Source organism: Molothrus ater, chromosome 1 (assembly GCF_012460135.2).
Source record: "Molothrus ater isolate BHLD 08-10-18 breed brown headed cowbird chromosome 1, BPBGC_Mater_1.1, whole genome shotgun sequence".
Lineage (NCBI taxonomy): Eukaryota > Metazoa > Chordata > Aves > Passeriformes > Icteridae > Molothrus > Molothrus ater.
Window position 1 is genome coordinate 104631428 of NC_050478.2, and position 21206 is coordinate 104652633.

The following is a 21206-nucleotide window of genomic DNA, read 5'->3' on the forward strand; positions in this document are numbered from 1 at the left end:
TTTAAATTGAAAGCAAAAAGCAAACTCCCAAAGTCATCAGTTCCCACGTTTCAGAAGTCCATGATTCAAGCCAGCAAAAGAGATGAGATTTGTCTAAGAGTCAGAAATAGTTTTGAATTTGTCCTCTTGTTTCTTAGCTTAAAGTTTTGCCTCTACTAATGTCACTACCGCTCCCTTTGTATTCTGCAAATTTATCATTGCAACAGAGAATCTCAACAGCAACACAGATCTGGGTGGTTTTTTGTTTGTCTGTTCATTTGTTTGTTATTTGTAAGGTTTTTTAAAAATTTTTTTTGAGATATGAACTGAATGTCTCTTGAATCTTTAGAGGAACCTTTGCTCTAAGAAAAAAAAAGACCAAATTGTTATGAGCTGCAATAATATCACAAGAACTGGCAGCCACAATATGTTCTAGGTTTTTTATATCTTAGAATATCTGACAAGGGGAAAAACTTGCCTGGAAAATTGGATGAGCCTACAGCAGCATCTCACCTGTTTTACATCCCTACTTGAGCACTACTATTGATCCTGCAATTATATTACAGTCCTACTTGTGGTTCTTTAAAACCCCATATTTCTCCTCAGATGTGCCAAATGGTCCATAGCATATGAGATTTCCATGTAAAAACTGTTATGAGCTACTTAGTAATAAATGAAACATAGCTTATGGCACCATCCAAAATTTGATCCATACTCTAAAAATGGACTTTCCTCTTTGTTTTCCTCTATTTTTACAATGTGGTATCATAGTGCTGGACCCTAAACAGTCACATAAAACTCTGTCTGTGTTAGGTAAAGATCAATGCCTGACTAACAGGTAGATAGTGATACTCCAGTCTTGCCCATAGGAAGCCACCAAAATCTAGTTATATATTTTTTTTAAACTCTTTTCATGGATAATGTGAAATTTATATGCACAACAAATATATTTTCCCAGATGGATTTTTGCAAGTTCAGACTCTGCAACATCTGAGAGGAGGAAGTTCTGTATCTGTCTGTGCGTATTCTGTCATCTGTTTCATGTTAAAAGCAATGAATTTTTTTTCCTTCCCAGATATTTATTCACTTAATTGGATTCAAGAAGTGGAGTCCTGCACATGTTGTGAGGAATTGGAAGTGCTGATCTGGTGAAATGCACAATATGTGTCTTGGAAAATTTCATCTTACGTGAGTTCATAGTAGTAAGTCCATTTCTGAATAGAACAACTTTTAATGAGCAGAACACATTAGTCAACGTGGAACTTAAGGAAATTACTTATCACAAAGAAGAAAGTCAACGAGCATTTGAACATCCTGACTGCCAGGGCACATTTATAGCTGTCACCACAAAAATTGTTCAGTATTGTTGAGGGGACACTGAGAGTGAGTATATGTTTATGCAAACAGGAAGAAAGTGTTGAAGAAAGAAAGTCCCAAAATTCAGGTTTTAAGAGTAGCCTGTGGTAGAGGCAGGATGAGCACAGAACTTGTTGATCTAAGCAACAGAGGACACCATGTACTGCTTCAGACTCCCAGGGATCCACACTCATTTCCATAATCTCTGCAATCAGGGCAGCAGCTGACTAAATGTATTTAAATGTATGTAAATATGGAGAATCTCTGAAACATTACATTAAGCCCAAGTTTATGCTACATAATTCAAGCTGTAACCTGGCAAGACTGCCCTTTGCTCACCTATGTTAGTTTAACAAATAAGCATGCACTGGTCACTGGTTCATTTCAGACAATGTCAGGATACATATTAGCTGATTGGCAAAAATTGGCAAAATTAAGAGTCTTAAATATCTTGCAATATTTCTGTTTCATAGTGGAATAGCAGGTGCATTCTTTGCTATGCTCTACAAGTAAGAAAGTTAATCAAAGGTTTGACTTTCAAGTAATTACATAACATGTAACTTATTTAAGATCAAAATTGAAGTCAAGTAAACAAAAAGTAATTTTTCTTCCATTTGATTTCCCTTTACTCTGATTTTTATCTCTGGAGTTCTCTATGTATCTGTAAGCCCATGTACAGATATTCTTAAGGGAAATTCAGCAACAGCAGCTGTATTTTTCAGTTCATACTTTACCCTAATAGAATTTACCTTTTGTATGTAAACAAGCTTTAAGAAATACAAAATTAGAACCAGGGAGTATTACCATGTTCATTGCTTTAGTGTTCAGCTCACAAGTCCATTTGGTCTGAATGGAAGGTAGCTCATGTCACATAGTGTTTCCTTACTTACTGTTTTTAATTATCTGCTGTTAAAAACACATTAATTAGACACACAGATTGACTCCAGAACAACAGCTAAACTTGTGGTTGGCAATTTTATCAGGTTAATATAGATTTACTGCCCCTCTTGGGCATGTGGAATATCCACTGGTGGTACTTTGCTACATATGCCAAGGCTTCTTCCAAGCTTTGTGTGTCCTCTTTGTTCTCAGGATTGCCAGCCTTAGCCCTAGCACTCTTCCTTTTTTTTGCACCAGCAGCCACCACCAGAACTCATCCTGGGGTGATGCACTTGTGTTGCTTCTCTTGAGGCAGCGAAAACAGTTGACCAGACTTAGATCTGCCTGCTGTGAGGTTTGGAGCTATTTACCCTGAACAACCAAGGAGGAGCATTCAAAAGCAGCATGATTTGAGGAGTCAGATACTTCTTTTTCCTTAATGTCATGGTGGAACAACTGAGGTGTTTTGCCATGAGACCAGAAGTGGAAGTCTGAGCCTGACTCTGAACATGAACCCAGCAGCATTTGAGGTAACATATCTACGGACGATTTTGTCAGGCTAGGCAATCAAAATTACCTGAACCTATTACTGTTCATAATACTTTCCTCATTATGTTTGTGTCATTAACTACCTAGCTGCAGAAGGATTTGTAGGAAAGAATATTTAGATGCTTTTCTAGGCTTTACAGATCTCTTAAATGGGTGAGAAAATTTGTTTGGCATGCCTGCCAAAACTTTCCTGGCATCATCACTGCCTGGGACAGTGGAGGATCTGACTGTATGAGTTCAGGCTGGCAAAGGAAATGTCCTTTCATTATTGTGAGATTAAGATTTACTCACTTTCTAGCATTTCACCATTATTTTTTTTCACCCATCAGTGAAGACATGCATGCAATAAATTAAAATTTTTGCTTGCCATTAATACATAATTCATAGGTATATAGTGGCTCTGAGTATTCTCTTATTTATAAATATGTTGGCTATGGTGAAGTTACGCCAGGTTTGAAGTGGTATAAAAAGAGGCCCAATGTATATAAACATATTTTATTTATTAGCACATCATCAGGAGTTATTGCTTTTGTTTGCTTCGTGTCAATAACAATACTGTTTTGTAACTTGGAAAAGTAATAATCTTTTTGCTTTCATTTCCTTTGACAGGAAAAGCAAAATTGTTTCAGTGCCATTTCACATGACTAACACTTTCAGAAACACCAAGCAATGCAGTAATCATTTTGGATGAGGAGAAAATGCAGAAAAGAATAATGTGTGATATTATGTGATAAATAGATTATATGCACAGATAAATGTGATATATAAATTATATGCACAGAGAATAAGGAAAAAAAAGAAAGCCCTCCCCCCCCCCAAAAAAAACCAAACAAAAATACAAACCATGATCATAAATCATCAACCAATCACCCACCAAACTAATAATAACAATAATAATGTTTCTGTGTAATGCTCTTCCAAATTAAATTGCTCTGATCTGGTGTCTCATGAATCATCACATCAGAAACTACCACAGCTATAACAAGATTCCTTTGCTGTCCTCAGTGTGAATTAAAACAGTAACTGAGCTTTTTATTCCTGAGCTCTACTGTCATTTGTCAAAGAAAAATAAAGATTTAAATGTAAGAAGACATCCCTATGATTTTCAAATAGTATTTAAATTCTGTCATGGACAAATTCAATATAGAATATTGAAAATATATCCTACAAAAACAGTGCTTCTAATCCATTTCATTTGAACTAAAATCATTCCCTTAATTTAACCTGATAACAGTTTGAAATTGAAATGCTGAGTGTTATCTAATTAAATGTTCAAAATTGGGCTCTGAAATTCTTTGTTTCTGACTTAGGCTGAACAATGTGTCCTGCATATATGTACTCCATAGAGTGTAGGTGTTGAGTTTACTGAAACATGTCCTGCATCCCTCTATATTCTAGGCCTGCCTGTTCTCAGAAATTCACCACGAGTGACATATCATGGCAATATGACATTTTATATGTGTAAGCCTATTTGGTTTAAAACTACAATAGAGTACAGATGTCACCAAATAATGCAGTGTTTTACCTTTGCAAGGCATAAAGACATTGAAATGCTTGTAAATATTCTTGGGTCAACTACTTAATCTCATTACCAGAAAGGGAATTTGTTAGATTTTTTGAAAGAAAAAACAAAAAGTAAGAGTACTTACTTAGGCTTCATATTTTGGGGCACATTATTTAAATCGTACTTTTCTACAAATATTAAAAGAAACTTATTGAATTTATACTGCCTTGATTTTGTCAGTGTTTGTGCCCCTGGAGTGCACCTTGCAGTTTGCAGGCTTGATTCTCAGTGACTTGAAAATGCCGGAAAGCCTCTGCTCATTCTGAAGGTATTTGGGTCAGGCTCCGTGTTCCTGATGAAGCAGGGCTTGGAAGCTTCCCTGTTCTCTCAGGGGTCATTCAGCAAAACCTTCATCTGTGGTTTTGGCCTGGAATCAGAAAACTTTACCAAATAAGGCTCCTGTATTGAATAAATCTTTGTGTCTTTTCAGGGATACATAAGGCAGGCCTGCACCAGGCAGAGTTGCATGCTGCACTGACAGACAAATATTCATCTTTCTTCAATTATGCTATACCTATGCTAATTAAACAGGAAATACGAATGACTAAAAAAACTTATGGTATTGAGTTACTGTACAGACATATTGAATGACATGTTTTTCAATTGCCAGAAAATTAGGTTGCCAGTTTACAGCTGTCATTCCTCTCAAACAGACCTGATGAAAGGGACAGAAAACTGTTTCAGCACACCTCACATCAGCACAGAAGGCACAGTCAAAAATCGATGCCACACAGTGAAAATAATCAAAGAGGTAGAAAACCCACAGTAATTTAAAATTAGCGAATATGAAAGTCTCTCACTGCTCTTCTAGTAAGGCAGCAGGCTGGACTGGTAAGGCGAGGTGCCAGAAGGTAAAATTCTTTTTTTCTTACTGGGTTGCAGACAGCACAGAACACTAAGCAGCCTAGGAGGCATTCTGAAATCCTCTTAATTTACTGATATGCATTTGTGTACCTGCAAATTGCTCTTTTTTTGGATGTTAGCCTAGTAATGAAAATGAATTAGACCTCATAAATAAGAAAAGGCTAATACAGACATGATCACTTATGTGACCTGTTGTCTCACATAGTTGTTATATATAAACAAATACAGATCCAGTCTAAAACTGGATCCAGTCTAAACAGATCCAGTCTTAACCTTTGTTCTTTTTTCAGCTAAAGAGTTTGCAGGCACATCAGAAAAATTTAACAAAAAGTTTCTGTCCTTTCCATCACGTGCAGAATTTATGCTGTGAGGTCCACCAAGCTCTTGGCTGATTCTGGCTCAGTGTTTGGAGCTAATGAGAAAGAGATTTACCTGAGCTCAGTTCAGACAGATTGTCCCAGATTTCTTTAAACAGATGAGAAACAACTGACTCTAATGGGAGTGCAGAACATCACCACACTGCAGCTTTCATCCAGCTACAGCACTGCTCTATGCCTCAGAAGAGCTATGTGACATCTTTGAGAGTGTCTCATCATCCTTCATGATCTCATGAAATAAACATTGACTGACCAAACAGTGTTTGAGGAGTGTCAGTTTCTGTCAAACTTTTGCCTCTTTTTTGTTTTCCTCTGAGGGTAGAGGAAAGAACAATTCAAACAGCTAGTACTGCCCTCAGTCCAGTGCCCACTCCTCTCCTTGAGTGTGGCTTAACTAAGCTGCTGCTGTTAAGTCCCTGATGGCCAGGGAAGGGATCTGCAGGCACAACTCCCTGTAAGCACCAGAAGTATGAGAGAAATTCAAAACTGGCCTCTGTCCCTGCTAGCATTGGAGCTCAGACTGCTTTGAATTGTGACTTTTCATATTGGAAATATAATACATGAGTTCCTTTTTACTCCAGAGAGTAAATGAAGTGTTATATTTAATAGTGTCAAGCAATGTCTGTGGGTTATTAAAAAAAAAAGGAAGAAAAAAAAGAATGGAAGAAACATTGTCCTTAGTTTTCTTTGTTTCACCAAGATAGGAAAAAAAGTGGAATAATTAGTTGTGCAAAGTGATCCTTACCTACCAAAGGCACAAAACTCTTCAATGAAAGTGTGCTGTATAAGGAAAGCAGTGAATAAAAGGCAAAAAAATGCCATTCATAATTTTTATTTTGCTGTTGGCAACAGATGGGATGAGAGAAATGAGATGACTGTTTAGTATTTAAAATTAGCATTAGTCTTAAATAAGGTGCTTATTTTTGTGAGTCAGTGTGCTTACATTTATATCAAATATATAACCTGCTGGTGTCAACCAACACACATTTTGGTATTCATTTATCTTATCTGTGATATATGATATCCCAACAAATTTCTTGTTAACCTTAATATGTTCTTAATCTCAACTCTCCATTAACAAATTCTGTTACAATCAAGACTTCTCCTTTTGAAGCATTTGTTATTATCCTTTCTTAGTAACATATTTACAGGAACTGAAAATAGCACATCTAACACAGAGATGTATTAAAGATTTCAGGGCTGTTTAATGAGATATTTTTTTCCTTTGGAAATACCTCTTAATAGACTCGCTTTACTTAAAGGTTAGTGTGTATGGTGGATCACCTACTTGTGGCCATGGCATCCTTTTCCAGAAGTGGAATCCAGTCAAGTGACCTTAATTTTGATGATTGCTAACAGCAGTTTCAAGATCACTTGGCAAACCCTAAGCTTGTACTGAGTAATGAGAATGAGTGTCCTTTATGAGCTGAAAGCCTGGCTGCATTCATAAAACAGCATTTGCCTTCCCGTTGGCAGTGCTATATTCCTTTATGACTTGAAGGGATTTTGCTTTGCCACTCGCTTTTTCAACCCTTCTGGTACCACCAATATTCTGTGTATGCAGGTGATATAGGCAACCTCGCCTCCAGATATTTACTGAGTAAAATCCATGCACACCCAATCTGAAGATGGGGTGAAACACCCATAAATACTGGGAATTTTAATTTTAAAACTCCCTATTAGACCATGTGAACAGATCACTGAAAAAATTACTTAGCATCAACAGCAAGATCGTCTGTGAAAATCCCTGCAGAGCTTGTTTTTGTTTCACAACGGCAATATTTCTCTTTTATCCTCCTTGTTGCTGTGATCAACAGAGGGCAGTTGGGCTCCTTTCTATTTTCAGTTTCAATTAAAATTTCAAAATTGTTTTTGATTGAACTTTTGAACACACTGAAATGTGAAAGCGCCCCCGCTGTCGCTAAAATGGTCTGGAACGTGCTTTCCGGGCATGAACATTTCAAAGAGAAGATGCTGGCTACAAGCAGCTCCACCTCCACTCTTTTCTCCAACATGCTTGTTAAAGTCTCAGGAGGGCCCATTACTTTTATTTTTTTTTCTCCTAGGTAAAGTCCAAATGGAGTGCTTTGATTTAACATCACTGATAACAAACCCCCCCAAACATACAAACAGCCAGCAATTTAGGTACAAGCTATTGAATGAAGCAAAAATAACAATCCCAAGAAGCTGTCGGAGGACAGGGCTTCAAAGGGAGAAAGCTCAGCTGTCTAGCTGGAAGGAAGTGCATCTCGAGGATGCTATGAAACACATGTAATGCAAATTTAAGCACCTTCCTGACAGCTTTGTTTTGGGAAAAGAGAGATAGAGTCCTTGGGAATTCAGCTTGTCTCCCAAGCTAAGCAGAGTTGTTTTTCTTTCAGGCAAGATTTTGGACCCCTGATTTAGTGCAGTTGGGGATATAACATGTGGCCTTCATCATGCTGAGTTAGGTCTTAAGTCTCTACCATAGAAGACAGTATGTGGGTATGTATATATAATATTGCTTGTGAATACAAGCATCTGATTGGTACTTTTCAATTTTATCATGTGGCTGTTTCTGTGGATTTTTGTATTAATGCCTTCATAAAATGCTATGGATGTAAAAAACATATAAAGGAGCAACCATCCAGGACTATAGCCTCACCTCATAAATGTTAGTCACAGACTAAGAGAACCATTACATTATGGTTCCAAGAAGAAAAATCTTTGGGTGTTTCCTGAAAATCATAAAATTCCACCACATAATAATGCTTCTTATCTTAATATATATGGTAACAGATCAACACACTGTTCATGTCTCTTGTGGATTTGGGGGACTCAGTGTGCATAAGAAATAGAAAGAACAGACTTCAGAAAGCTGGATTCAAAATAGCGGAGAAAGACAGACTGAAACTAGTTAAAAAGCAGAAAAAGTGTTGTAAAATTGGGAATTGCTAAAATGAAGTGAACAGAATTTAACACATTTTCAAAAGCATTAAATTCATGAGATTAAATCAACTTCCTGAAGATGTCTAATAACCTGCAGTTCCTATCAGAGTAAATATCCTGCAGATCCTATCAGACTATGATTTTAACACATCTGAAGTTGTTATTAAATTAAGTAATTAATATAAAACTAAGATTTTCATAATGACAGAAAATAATTGGGTAAGCAATGAGGCAGTTGTCACAACTGATGGAATAAAGTGCTGAAGAGCTCTTAAAAGGCTGACTGCTAATGACCATAGCCATCAGGCAACTGAAACCCTTCAAGAGCAGGAAAGGAAACCATGTTCTTCCCTCACCTATTTGCCTGAAGAAATAGAAAACTGTCTTTAACCAGATTAAAAAAAAAATAGATCAGATAAATATTTTGAATCCATCTTTTTTTTTTAAATTTATTGTGATTTCTCCTGTGTGGTTATAATAATGACGCATTTTATGCAGATATGAGATGGATGCCTCTGCACTGTTCCATTTGCACAATGCTGACGATAGAAGCACTTCAGTGTCATCTTATAGATGATGTGGAAATGCTCAAAATGTAGAGGAATGGTGCCTGAGGGAAAGCAGGGGTAGGGAAAGGCTTGCCAAAGCCTAGCAAAAGCTCAGGCAGTTGTGAGGTAGGAGTGAGGTAATACATGACAAACTCAACCAAGAGATTCCAAAAACTTCTCTTGATGTCAGGAATCTGAATCATTCCTATATTATTGGTTTTGCCATATTTCCAAAGGGAACCAAAGAGATAGCTCTTCAATGACAGTGCAATGTAGTGGGTGTTTCCCTTTTAGCAACCAGAGTGCCAAAGGGTTGTTTTGTTTGGGGTTTGGTTTTTCTTTTTGTGCAAGTGATCCAGCAGCTTCAGAGCACCAGATACTAAAACAGTAGCAAGTGTGTGTTGCTGGGAAACAACACACCACATCTCATTGCAGGCAGACAGACAGACAGGGACAGATCTACAGAATGAAAAGTTGAACCTGCAGTGCCAGCAATAAAGTGCAAAAATTCCCTATTCTGCCAAATGCATGGACAGTCACATAAATACAATTGCTGCAGGATTTAAAAAAATATGTTCTATGAAATATGCATCATACAGATCAATTACCCAGGAAGCAACAAAAGTAGGCTTTTGTAGCTCATTTAGCTGTAGAACACAAATGAGAATATTTACACTCATTCTAAAAGCAAGAAGAAAATAATGTTCAAGAGCTGGTAAAAAGATTAAAGGAACGAGGTGCAGAGGACATTAATGTTAATTTCAAACATATTATTTTGGCTTCAGTAAACAGTGTGTGCACAGAGCTTTTAGCTGTTTTGTTTAAGAAGTTATACTTTATAGTGAGATGATTCTCCTGATGTCATCTTGTTTGATATACATACTCAGAACATACTTGTTCTAAGTGACTTTATTCAGGTTATCATGCTCTTGAATTTAAAAGTGAAAGCCATTGTTTCATTGTAATCTTTTTCTACAGAGTTTGCTTTGCAAAATGTGCTTTTCCACTTTTATAGCTCTAAAGGCCTCAGTGTCCTTAGATGAAGAACTAGCTGTTATTCACAGAGGTCTTTTTCTTCTAAATTTATTCAAATTCTGCATTCTCGTGCCTTCTACCAAGCATTTTGAAAATAATTAAAAGACATTTAAAAACAAATGGTCAGCCCACAACTGGGACTCTGAGGGAAGCTTGTGGGGGAGAGAGATGGTTGAATCTACCCCATGGTGTACACAGGTTAGAATTTAGTTCAGCCCTGTGCAAGGATTTCTCCTTTTGTTGAGTACAGGGAAAATACTACCTGCATCTTACCCCCTGACTATTATTTCCATGACATAAACACATCATCTAGAAGGGTACATAAAACATTCAGCCAGCTTGTCTTTGCTCAGCAGAAGTTACAAATATTTCCTAATGGACCTAAGCTGCATGCCTTTGTTTGCATGGATATATTGAATCCCTCCTAGCCTGGGTGTTTGCTTTGATGTTTCAGTTAGTGTGCAGAATTCAAAAATAATGACAGGTAAAAAAAAAGAGTTTTTCATTGCATGAAGAGCTTCCTGTCTTCCCAGTTCTCAGACAGGAAAACAAATTCAGAAAGACTTCCTTCAGATTAAGGATGCAGCAATTCCACAGAGAAGCTTCAAATCTAGTAATTTGATTTTTAGTGTCTACATTATACTAGGAAAACCTGACACCCTTAATTCAAGAATTCTCTTTGAGAACAGAGCCTAATGAACAGAATTGCCAATCTGAACCTAGAAATATAAGCCCAAATGGTTAATTTAAATTTAACCAGTGTCAAAAGAAAAAAAAATCCCAAGAGCAAAATGTGAATTTTACAGTGCTTACCACAGCTCGGGTTTTGCTATAAGTCTGAAGTTCTCATTCAGTGCTGATTGGAGTCTGGGGTAAATCCAGAGGCACCTGCCCACAAATGGCTTCTGTTCAATGACAGAGCTGACATGGTTTAAAGCCATTGATATTGCACCATATCTTCTTTCAGGAAAAATAAATCCAAAAACTTCTCTCGTTTCCTTTGATTTGACACTTATTATGACTTAGCTCCCATAAAAGCTGCTACTGTTATTACGTTTTATACCAGCTAATAATTTAAATAAATTTTAAAATATTTTACTAAACATGCTAATTGGGCTGGTTTCTGATTTGCAGTGCTACATCTGGTTCAGATTTCAGTACAGCTCACAATTAGAGAGCAGATCTCCCTCCTTGCACTGAGTGCTTTGGTCACATGTGGGTTTTTTTTTCCTAATGAGCTGTCAACAAGCTGTCAAACGCTGATACAAATTAGAGAGGGGAGACAGTGAAAGGTTGGTATAAAGCACTGGAAGCAGCCCTGTAAATGGACTCTTTCTCACAACTCACACACATGTGACTTTACCTTCCTCAGGGAGTAGTTCTGCTGCAGTAACCCCTGTCAGTCCTGCAGGAAGGACCTGATTCCCATGATTAGTTCCCAGGGATTTGGCCCAGTACGAAAGCGAAAAGACATTGTTTTCGTGTGTTGCCATCTTCCATATTTGTCTTATTTTTATATTTATTTATATTTTTATCCAGAGTATTTGTGTTTCTGATACAGGAGGCCTGGGATGATAACATGAGGGTAGCTACTCCCCAGCAGCATTTTAATGGGGCTTCTTCAAGGCTCCTGCTTCAAAAAACATTATTCAGAACAGGTAAACTGGTGTCAGTACCAACATCAATATTTACCAGAAAGAGATTAGATCTAGTGTCAAAAGCTATAGTAGGTTTTTCTGAGAAGCGTCTGAGCTCCCTTGTGCAGCCATCCAGGCTCCACAGTGCGCGTCAAGCTCTTACTAGAGACCTGATACTCCTAACTACATTGACAGCCAGCAAGCAAATAAAGCAGACCTGGATCCTCATGGACTACTGACTCAGTAACAGGACAATATTAACTTCTGTGAATGCTAAAGACACTGAGAGCTGTCATCTATCTTTCCTCCAGGGCTGCAACAGCCCAGACGCTGAGAAATTCAGTGTTTATGTGACATAACCCAATACCACCCAATTGTTCTTGTCCTGCACTCAAATTTTGGAGCAAATGGTTTTCTGCTTCTGTCACTGAGAGCAGAAAGTACCTTCTCCCATCTGTTTGTACTGAATCCAACACTTAGTCTGGACACTTTTTCTTGGAGGCAAAAATCCAACTAGCCTGTGCAGTAGTTCCTACCTGAAGTAATTGGGTACTATGGGAAGGGCTGTTGCAAAGTATTTTAATAGTGTGCACTTGAGAGTAGCATAAAGCTACCGTACAACTGCCCTCCTTTTAGGTATCCATGTAGCTATATGTTTATGTATCTTTTCATTTGCATAAGCTGTAATGTTAGACGAATGAACTGCACTACCACATTTCATTTAGCTTTCTAATGAGCAGCTCTGACCTTTATCACAAACCCCATTCCCACCACCAAACTCCATGTTAATAAGGAGCCAATGTGAATTTGAAAAAGATCCAATTTCCCAAAGGTGGTTAAATAGCATGTTCTAGCACTCACTGGCTGATCTCCACAGGATAATTAATTCACTGATGAGAAATGTGTCTGCAGTTCATCTTTGGTGGACTGGGATTAAAAAAATGTACTACAACTAACCTTCAAGTCAGTCAGCTTTGTGGAATGATTCACAGTGGAGAAAACTTTGTTCTAACTAACAATATTCCCAGTATGTGATCAGGCATTTTAATCAGTGTCTGATTTCAAATCGCTTTGTCACACTCTACCAGTGACGCATTACAAATGTGCAGGACTGACCCACTGGACTGAAACAATGTCAGTCCTTTGCAGCTAGCAGAGGGTATAAAAATATCAAACATTTGCTCACCAACTTCCTATGGTACAGTTTGAAGAAGGGTATGCGCATGTACATGCAGTAGACTTAAGCACTGACATGGTAGCAACTGCAGGATGGGAGTTTTGTTTTATAGAAGCTTCTGGTACTAAAAGATGAGCTGTCAGTGAAACAAACGTGTCACCAGAAGTTGCAGTTGGTGCTTTATTCACAAGTGACAGAACAATAAGCCTGCCATACACGCTTTGCCCAGTGAGCATTTGAAAGCATCTCTTTCCACCTTACACACTATGGCAAAAGCAACACATCAGTGAGGTTGTGTTTTTGACAAATTTTATAAATACCTGTATCATGTCCATGTGCTGGAGGGCAATTCTATTGTATTTCCATGCAGTCTACAGCTGAATTACTTTAGAAACTTCTTGCTTATATTTATTTTAACCTCATCTTGGCACAATAGAAAATGATGGAGTAATTCAATGTACTTGTTCTTGTACGGGTTGAACATTTCCCATTGGTATGCACTCACTACATACAGCAAGTTCAAGGGAAATAGCTTATAAGCTTTCCAAAAGGTGGCAGAGTAATGGGAAGGAACTAAACTCCAGATAATGCAATATTAAAAAATGAATTATCAAAATTTGGAGCAGCACCACATGACCAAATAGTAACTATGTCATTTTTATGTCAAAAAACCCTCCTCAAAAACTACAAAAATATGAGACACTGAGTCTGCTACTTAGACTTTAGTGTCATGTGAAGCTTTTAAATATATTTTGAAATAAATAATTACAGACAAGATGGAAGCAAAATAAAATAAAAAGTCTAAAAAGATAAATAATACTTCTAAATTGATAAAAAATATTTCATTTTCTAAACCCCTGACTAATAGTACGTCTTATTTATCTTCAACAAAATAGCTGATGTTATATTGTGTGGAAAATCATTAGCAAAATATTAGCTGTGTAAGAAGAGGTCTCAAGGGGAAGACACAACAGGTAGCATGAAGAGATATTGTAAGAAAGTTACAGGAGCCCCTCTTATACTCCTTACTGCCCTTCACAAAAACAGGTGAATTTGCTGATATAATTTGTGATGACCCCACTTGAAAGTCACTGGCAAAAAGAAAAACAGAACACCTTAAAAAAAGGTCTAAGTGGCTTTAAAGACCAGCACAAAGAAAATCCCACTGTAAAAAGCACAAGGTGAAGCACTGGAAAGCTTATAAAAGCTGCTAAGGGCTACAGGCCCTCCAGAGAAGCAAACTGGACTACAGAGGAGGAGTTTGTGTTCCAGCTAGCCAGCAGGAGGAGAAAATGGCTGTGAGAAGCTACTATGAGGAAGCAAAAGCCATCTTACATGGAAGATTTCTAGTAAGGAAACACAATATCATTGTCATTCTTTAGGGCATCTGCTAGAGATAATGTGGAATGCTGCTTGCATCCCTGCTTCCCCCATTCAAGAAATGTGAACTCATGGTGTCAAAGGAGCAGAGGAGAAAACATATCCAGGAGAACAGCCAGGGTATTTTATGAGATTTGAGAAAGTGTGTTTCATTCTAGCAGGAAGAAAGCTGAGAGAAAGTGATTGCATTCTATAAATTCACAGGGAGTGTAAACACTAGGGAAGAGCTGTTTAAACTAAAAGGCAATGTTGGCATAAGAACAAAGGAGTATGAGCTGGCCATGAATAATTTTAAAATGGAAATTAAAGGAAGGTTTGCCGCCACGAGAACACTGAAGCTCTCAACTGACCTCTCAGTCTGGCTAGGAGCAATAATAACTTAAGATGGTGTTCAATGTGTTTATGAAAAGAGATATGCAATATGGAGGGGGAAACTCAGTCACCCAGGAAACTTCTTTTGTCCCACATTTCCATACCTTAGGGGTCAGTGTCTGGAAAAGAAGAGCTTTTTTTTTTTGTCACAACTTACAAAACACCGGTTAAAATAATATACTGAGTTGATAATATAACAGCTTCTGAGCTGCTCTTTGAACAATGAATGTCCTAAATAAACTATTAAGTAAAAAGGATGAATGGAATTACGGAGTACTATTTTCTAGAAAAATCTCCTCTGTATGTTGTTGTGTGTCACAGAGCAAGGAAACATGACTTGCTCAAAGTGTCAGTGCAGTTCCATGTGTTATTTTAGATTTACCAGGAATATGTGTCTATGTAAAAATGATTTTACACTGTAGAAAACAGAAGCAGCAGTCCTTACAACAACCTTATTCTTAGCTATCAGTTTGTGTACCTTTACTGCATGGACAGAAATACAACAGTTTAATTAAATTTCATAAGGTCAGTGAAATGCCATTGTTTTGACAATCAGCTGTGCTCACATAAACCTTGGGGTCCAGATGGCTGGCTGTTTAATGGCAACACTGCATTGACAAATTCACCAATTAGATAGACATTAATATTACATCCTTTCAGATTCTGAGCACAGCCTGACCTCGCTGAAGTGGGCTGGTGTCTTGCTTAATCCCTTGTGCATGCTCGCAGAATGTTATCATGCTGCTGTAGTGGGTTCATCCATCAAAACTGCCCTGGCTTCTCAGCATGCTGAGCATTATTGGGTTTGTAAAAACAGATGTCATAACACACTGCTGGCAGAGTGGTGCTCTCTCGAGGGACAGCAAAAGGAACCACCCCCTCCACACATGCACTCTCAGAGACACATGCTGGGGGAACTGGTGTATTGTGAGAATTCTCCCCTGGCTGCTCTGGGCCTGAAAGGGAAGGGAAGAACCCTAATTTATGGGTGTTTAGAAGCCTGCATGCCCTGGTGCAAACAACTGCCCTTCTTGCTAGACATGCTGTACTCCTTACATCAAAGGAGTGCCTTTGCTCTTTTTTCTTTAATGGCCCCAAATATGCCATGTTGGGAATACAGAATTACAACCTGCATTAAACTGTAGTGGTGTTGTCTTGCATGGAGCAATTTCTCTGCGTTACAATGAGTTCCTGGGGACAGAACCCACTTTCCCCTTCACCAGCTCTACAGCCAGCTGTGCCTCTGGAAATGTCAGAATCCCAAGATCTTCTGATGGTTTGACTGGAACAGAGGAAGAGGCAATGACACCTGCCGATGCTCACTTGCTTCAAATTACCTACCCCCAGCACTTTTTTTTTTTTTTAAATTCAAGACAAAAAAGTCTGTTGTTTTTAATTAGATTTCATTACTCTCCACTGTCTTACTGTCTTCCCCATGGCAGTGGTGGCAATGATAATACACTTACAGCAACAATTACAGCCTTTTCTTATATGAGAGCAACCTCAGAAATGGCATTTTCCCTAATGCAGCTTTCCAATAGGCCATCTCTCATTTCTGTGTTTCTCCTTGGAATAATCTTTTCCAGTTTGCCACCTGGAATACTTGTCCAGGGTACAAGAGATATGGACAATAAGAAAGTGCTGTAGTGTGTGTAAGTATGACTACCTCTTCAATTATATAATGATTACTCTTTGAAATCTTTCCTTTGAGAATGTGGTAGTCTGTCCTATTTTCTGCAGTTAAAATGAAGAATACCACTAGCTTGGTAGCTTCTCAGAACTAAGTTTCTCAAGTTTCTCAGAGTATGGTGTTAAGAGGACCATTATTTGCATTTTTAAAAATAATTTTGAATTGTCAGGAGGGCATTGCCTTAGGAGTGTTAGGCTTAATGACAACTGAAAATACATGCTCTATTAAATGACCACAACAACAGGAGAAAGAATAAGCCATTGATACTGTGAACACTGAAGTCTAACATCCCTCATGTGTGATGAAAGCATGCACCTCAAATTTTCACGTTCTGTCAGAATAACCAATCTCCATACAGAATTTAGCCAGCAGGTGTATTTCCAGCTTTTTCACTTTCACTTTTCTCACTTTTTCTTATTCACCCAAGACTATCCTGAACTGGTTTCTATCTGTGATGGTCAAAATTACTTTCTTTTAAGTTGCCTGATATCAGTGGCAATGGGCAGAAAGACATTTTTAATTGAAAACAATTGAAGGAATTTTCAGAAAAGACTACACAACATTATTTTGAAGGATGGAGTGACTTTCGCATTCTATTGATAACCCAAGAGCAAATAGAGATATTAAATATCACTTTCACAGCAGTGGGGTTTTCCTTACAGAAGAGTAGAACTTTACTAAACTATATGTGAACTTAAATTTAGAGTAAATTTCAATTTAGATTAGTACTTGTACATCTTGGGTAAATATGCACCTATGTATGTATTTACTTATTTATTTAGAGAGAGACAGTCAAACGATCCATGAAATAAGTTGTTTTGCTAATAAATACACAGTCCCATTATGTAAAGTAGTAATTGGCCACTTTCTTTCTAGTCCCAAAAATATTTGCAAATCTTGAAAAGCCTGTAATTATTTTTCTGATAATTTGCACTAAGAGTGTGCTCTTCACTTAGCTTACTGTGATTATTTAAATGAACACTTAGAGGCTATGTGGAGTAAATGGGCTCAGTGAAGGATCTGAGAACAACTTCAACTTGCAGAAAGTATTCAGCAATGACTTTCACAAAGCACTGACTCATAGCTGGATTAAAAAAAATAGAGGTGTTTAGTTCACTTCAAAATTAATGAGATCTGTATGATGCTTTTTTAGAAGATCTTTTATAGTCTAGAAACTGATTTTTTTCCCTGATGTCACAGATGATGACTGCTATACTTAAACATATTTTATGGTATAACTTTAATTTTAAAAAGCCTGAAAGTAGCACAATGTCTCTACCAGGCAAGGCTAATTATGTGCTTTTGCCTCTGAGTAGAAATATTGGAATGGGATCTGTATACATTACTGAAGAAAAGTGTTATTTAACATAAAGTCATTGTTTAATGATAGATAACAATAGGTACTATAATAGTTTTGCATTTCAAGAAGAATTCAAAACCATAAAGTTAGTACTGTGAATTTTTAATGTTTATAGAAAATGTCAAGGCAATTATGAGAAATCTATAACTTTAAAGTTTTAGAGACAATTACATAATTTTATTATGTTTCTTTTTATTTCTTGCACATAGCAAACAATTCTGGGTGGGGTCATAATGTGCATAGAGAGAAAGACTTGCAGTAAAGCAGATGCAATTCAAATTTTAAATTATTCATGAATTCAGGTTTCCGATAGGTTTACAGCCAAAAGAGAATACAGAAAACTTGATTTCTTCCGCAAATAGAAAGAACAAAACTCACACTCTTTTAGATGAATACCCAAATTCTGCTTTAAAAACAAACATTGAAAACCCTTCCTAACCTCAAAATACCAAAGTTAGGTGCTTAAGTGTGATCCCTACCATTCAGCAGCTGCTATAGTCAACAGTGAGGTATCTGTGTCTGTAGCAGAACCTCTCTGATAATGGTCAGAGGTGAATTGGATGGAAGGGCAGTTTTCTATCACGCCACAGCAATCTTACAGGCAGAACTGATTACCACATGTTTAGACTCTCGTTGACCTCCAGGGCAATGAATCACCGTGACTTCTGGACCCGTGTTTCTGGAGATGCTCTTCAGGTTTTGAGTGATCACTCACAACTTTGTCCATCCATTAATCTCAGCAGATTATTTTTAGCTGTACCCATTCTGCTTTGCAAGTCTAGTTTCACATGCCACTTCCCACAAGCTATAAGCATGGGTTGCAGAAATGCCATGACTAAACAGGCTTAAAACTGTCTCAGACACACTCTTGCCTTTCCAAACTATGACTTAGACTGCCATCAATGAAGAAGATACCATAGATATTTTCTTTTTGTTGTTAAGGTGAAGAAGACAAATATCCCAGTCATACATCCTCAAAAGATATCTTGTCATGTTAGAAATACCTCTATTTTCAAATAAGTGGATAATGGAAATTTTTATGTGAGCAAGTGGCATGACAAGAGAATTATTGTCTCTGTGCAGGATAGCTCAGCATAAGAAAGCAGACAAACCTACCTTATTTTAAATGTGACTCTGCTCTTCTCTTCTGCCAGCCTCCTGAAACTATAGCTCCTCTGTAGGAAAGGGGAAGAAATAAGAAAGAAACAGGCAGCAAGATCAGAACAAAAAAGGAGATATTTCCTTAGAGGGTAGTGAGGCACTGAAATAGGTTTTCCAGGGAAGTTGTGGGTGCCTCATCCATAGAAGTTCAAGACCAATTGGATGGGGCCCTGAGCAATCTGATCTAGTGGCATCCCTGTCTATGGCAGGGAGTTAGAACTAGATGATGTTTGAGGTCTCTTCCAATCCAAACCATTCTATGATTCTGTGAATCTGTGATATTTATCCACTCATTGGGCAGTGAAGTTGTGAAACTCATTGTTACAAGGATGCTGCCCAGGCACTCTGAAAGCAGTTAAATTAATGGAAGAAAAATGCATGAATGACAAAATCCCACAAGTCCAAACCCTTGTTCACTGAAATACAGATTGATGGAAAATGAAGTGATTCCTTGGGGGCTACGTCAGTGTGCACTTGCCTTGGTCATATATTCTTCATATGGTGCATGCTGCAGGTGATGGGGAGAGGATAAAGGCTGGAAGGAGCTCTGACCTCTGTGCTCACTCTCACATTCTGTGTAGTGTCTGTCAGAGATCATGAAGGAGATGTGGACTTCAGGGGTATATAGAAGAGGGACAGGACAAGAACTCAGTTCACTTTGCTCTTACTCTGAGTAATTCATCCATTTCAGATGGATGAAAACCTTTCTGTACAAAAACTCAGCTTGTGTCACTGAATCCATCCTCTCATGCTGTTTCTGGTTGTCTGTTTCAACCATGAAGTGAGTTGCAGACTAGAAACACCTTTTTATCTGTTAAGGAGGTGAAACATTGAAACAAGCTCCCTACAGAAGATGCTAAACCTCCTGCCCTGAGAATTTTTAAACCAGGTCAGAAAAATTTCTTCCAGGGAGGAACAGAGCACATTTTGTCCTGGAACGGAGGGACTGAGTAGCCTCCCACGTTTCATTGTACTTGCTTTGCCCCAGAGCCCCTGTTTCTTTTTAGGCCCACAACTTTTAAGGAGAATGTTGCCCTCTCTCTTTTTTTCAACTCAGTCCTCACTTGCCAAGGCTGAAGAAGCCGATGTAATCCATAGCTTATACATTGCCCCATTTTATGCATGGTTTAAAGGGGCTGCAGTTCACTGTAAGTTATTTTTAGATTTCACACATTATTGTACCTTTATTTTATTTACAGGTACATAAAGGAAAGACAATTAGACAATTAATTTAGACAGATCTGATTATAACTCCTTAGTCTCAGAGATGGATTTTGTTAAGGATAAGTAAAGATGCATCACATCATGCTCTGCTGCATTCAGAGTGCAGGATTCTGAGGGCTACCTGCTTTGTGAGGTCCCTAACTCCATAGGAACCCCATCAGAGGACAGGTGCAAAGTCTGTGTTCCCCTCAGCAGCCACACAAACAAGCACTCAGTGCTTTCTCTGCCTGCTGTCAGACAGGAAGGTTTGCTTCTCCTAAAGAGCAGCTGCAAAAGCCAAAGCACTTTGTTAGCAAAGAAAAGTCTTTGCTGGAGTTTATAGCTGAAGTGTGAAGGCAAACAGATGTTTTGTGTCTGTGATTTGGGGTCTGTGCAAAGTTCTTCAAATAAGGGATCACGCTTTCTCTTACACAACCAAGAGCAAGTAGGTAAATAAATGCACCTTTATCACCTAACAGCCCCCATAAAGGTCAAGCTGTTCTTGGCTGTTCTCTCTTACTCTGCAAGGGGAGTCTATTGCTATTTCAAGGTGTGATGATATTCTTCTTGGAAAACATCCTGTCTCCCTTGGAAACAAGTTCACATGTAGTCCTGGGCACTGCTGATGCAAATACCTCACTGCTATCAAAGTTACTCTCTCAAAATACATTTTTGCCTGTGTACAAAGTCCTTTCTCCCCATTAGGTACTTAAAGAACAGAAGCCCATGCAAATATGTATCTCACTGCCCAAAATTCATCCAATAAATACATCTTTGACATTTTTTCCTACAAGCAAGCTCAACATGGTATGCTGTCATATTCTTCAAAAAGCTAAGTTTCTTCCCTATGACCATTTTTGTAACCATTTCTGCACTTTTTCTAATTTGGATTCACCATTTCTGAGCAGAATGCTGGCTTTTTTTTTCTGAAAAATCAGATACTGGACACATCAGAGCTGGAAAATTTACTTAAATGGAAAACCTACTACTCCCATGGTGCATATTTTGCTTTTCTGTGTCACTTGATACCTAGTGATTCAAAAAGAGTCTCATTATTAGTTAGAGAACATCAAGCAAAATTAAAGAGGATTATATTCTCTTAATCAAGCAAGAAAACTGCCAGGAAAACAGTTGATCCTGTATCCTC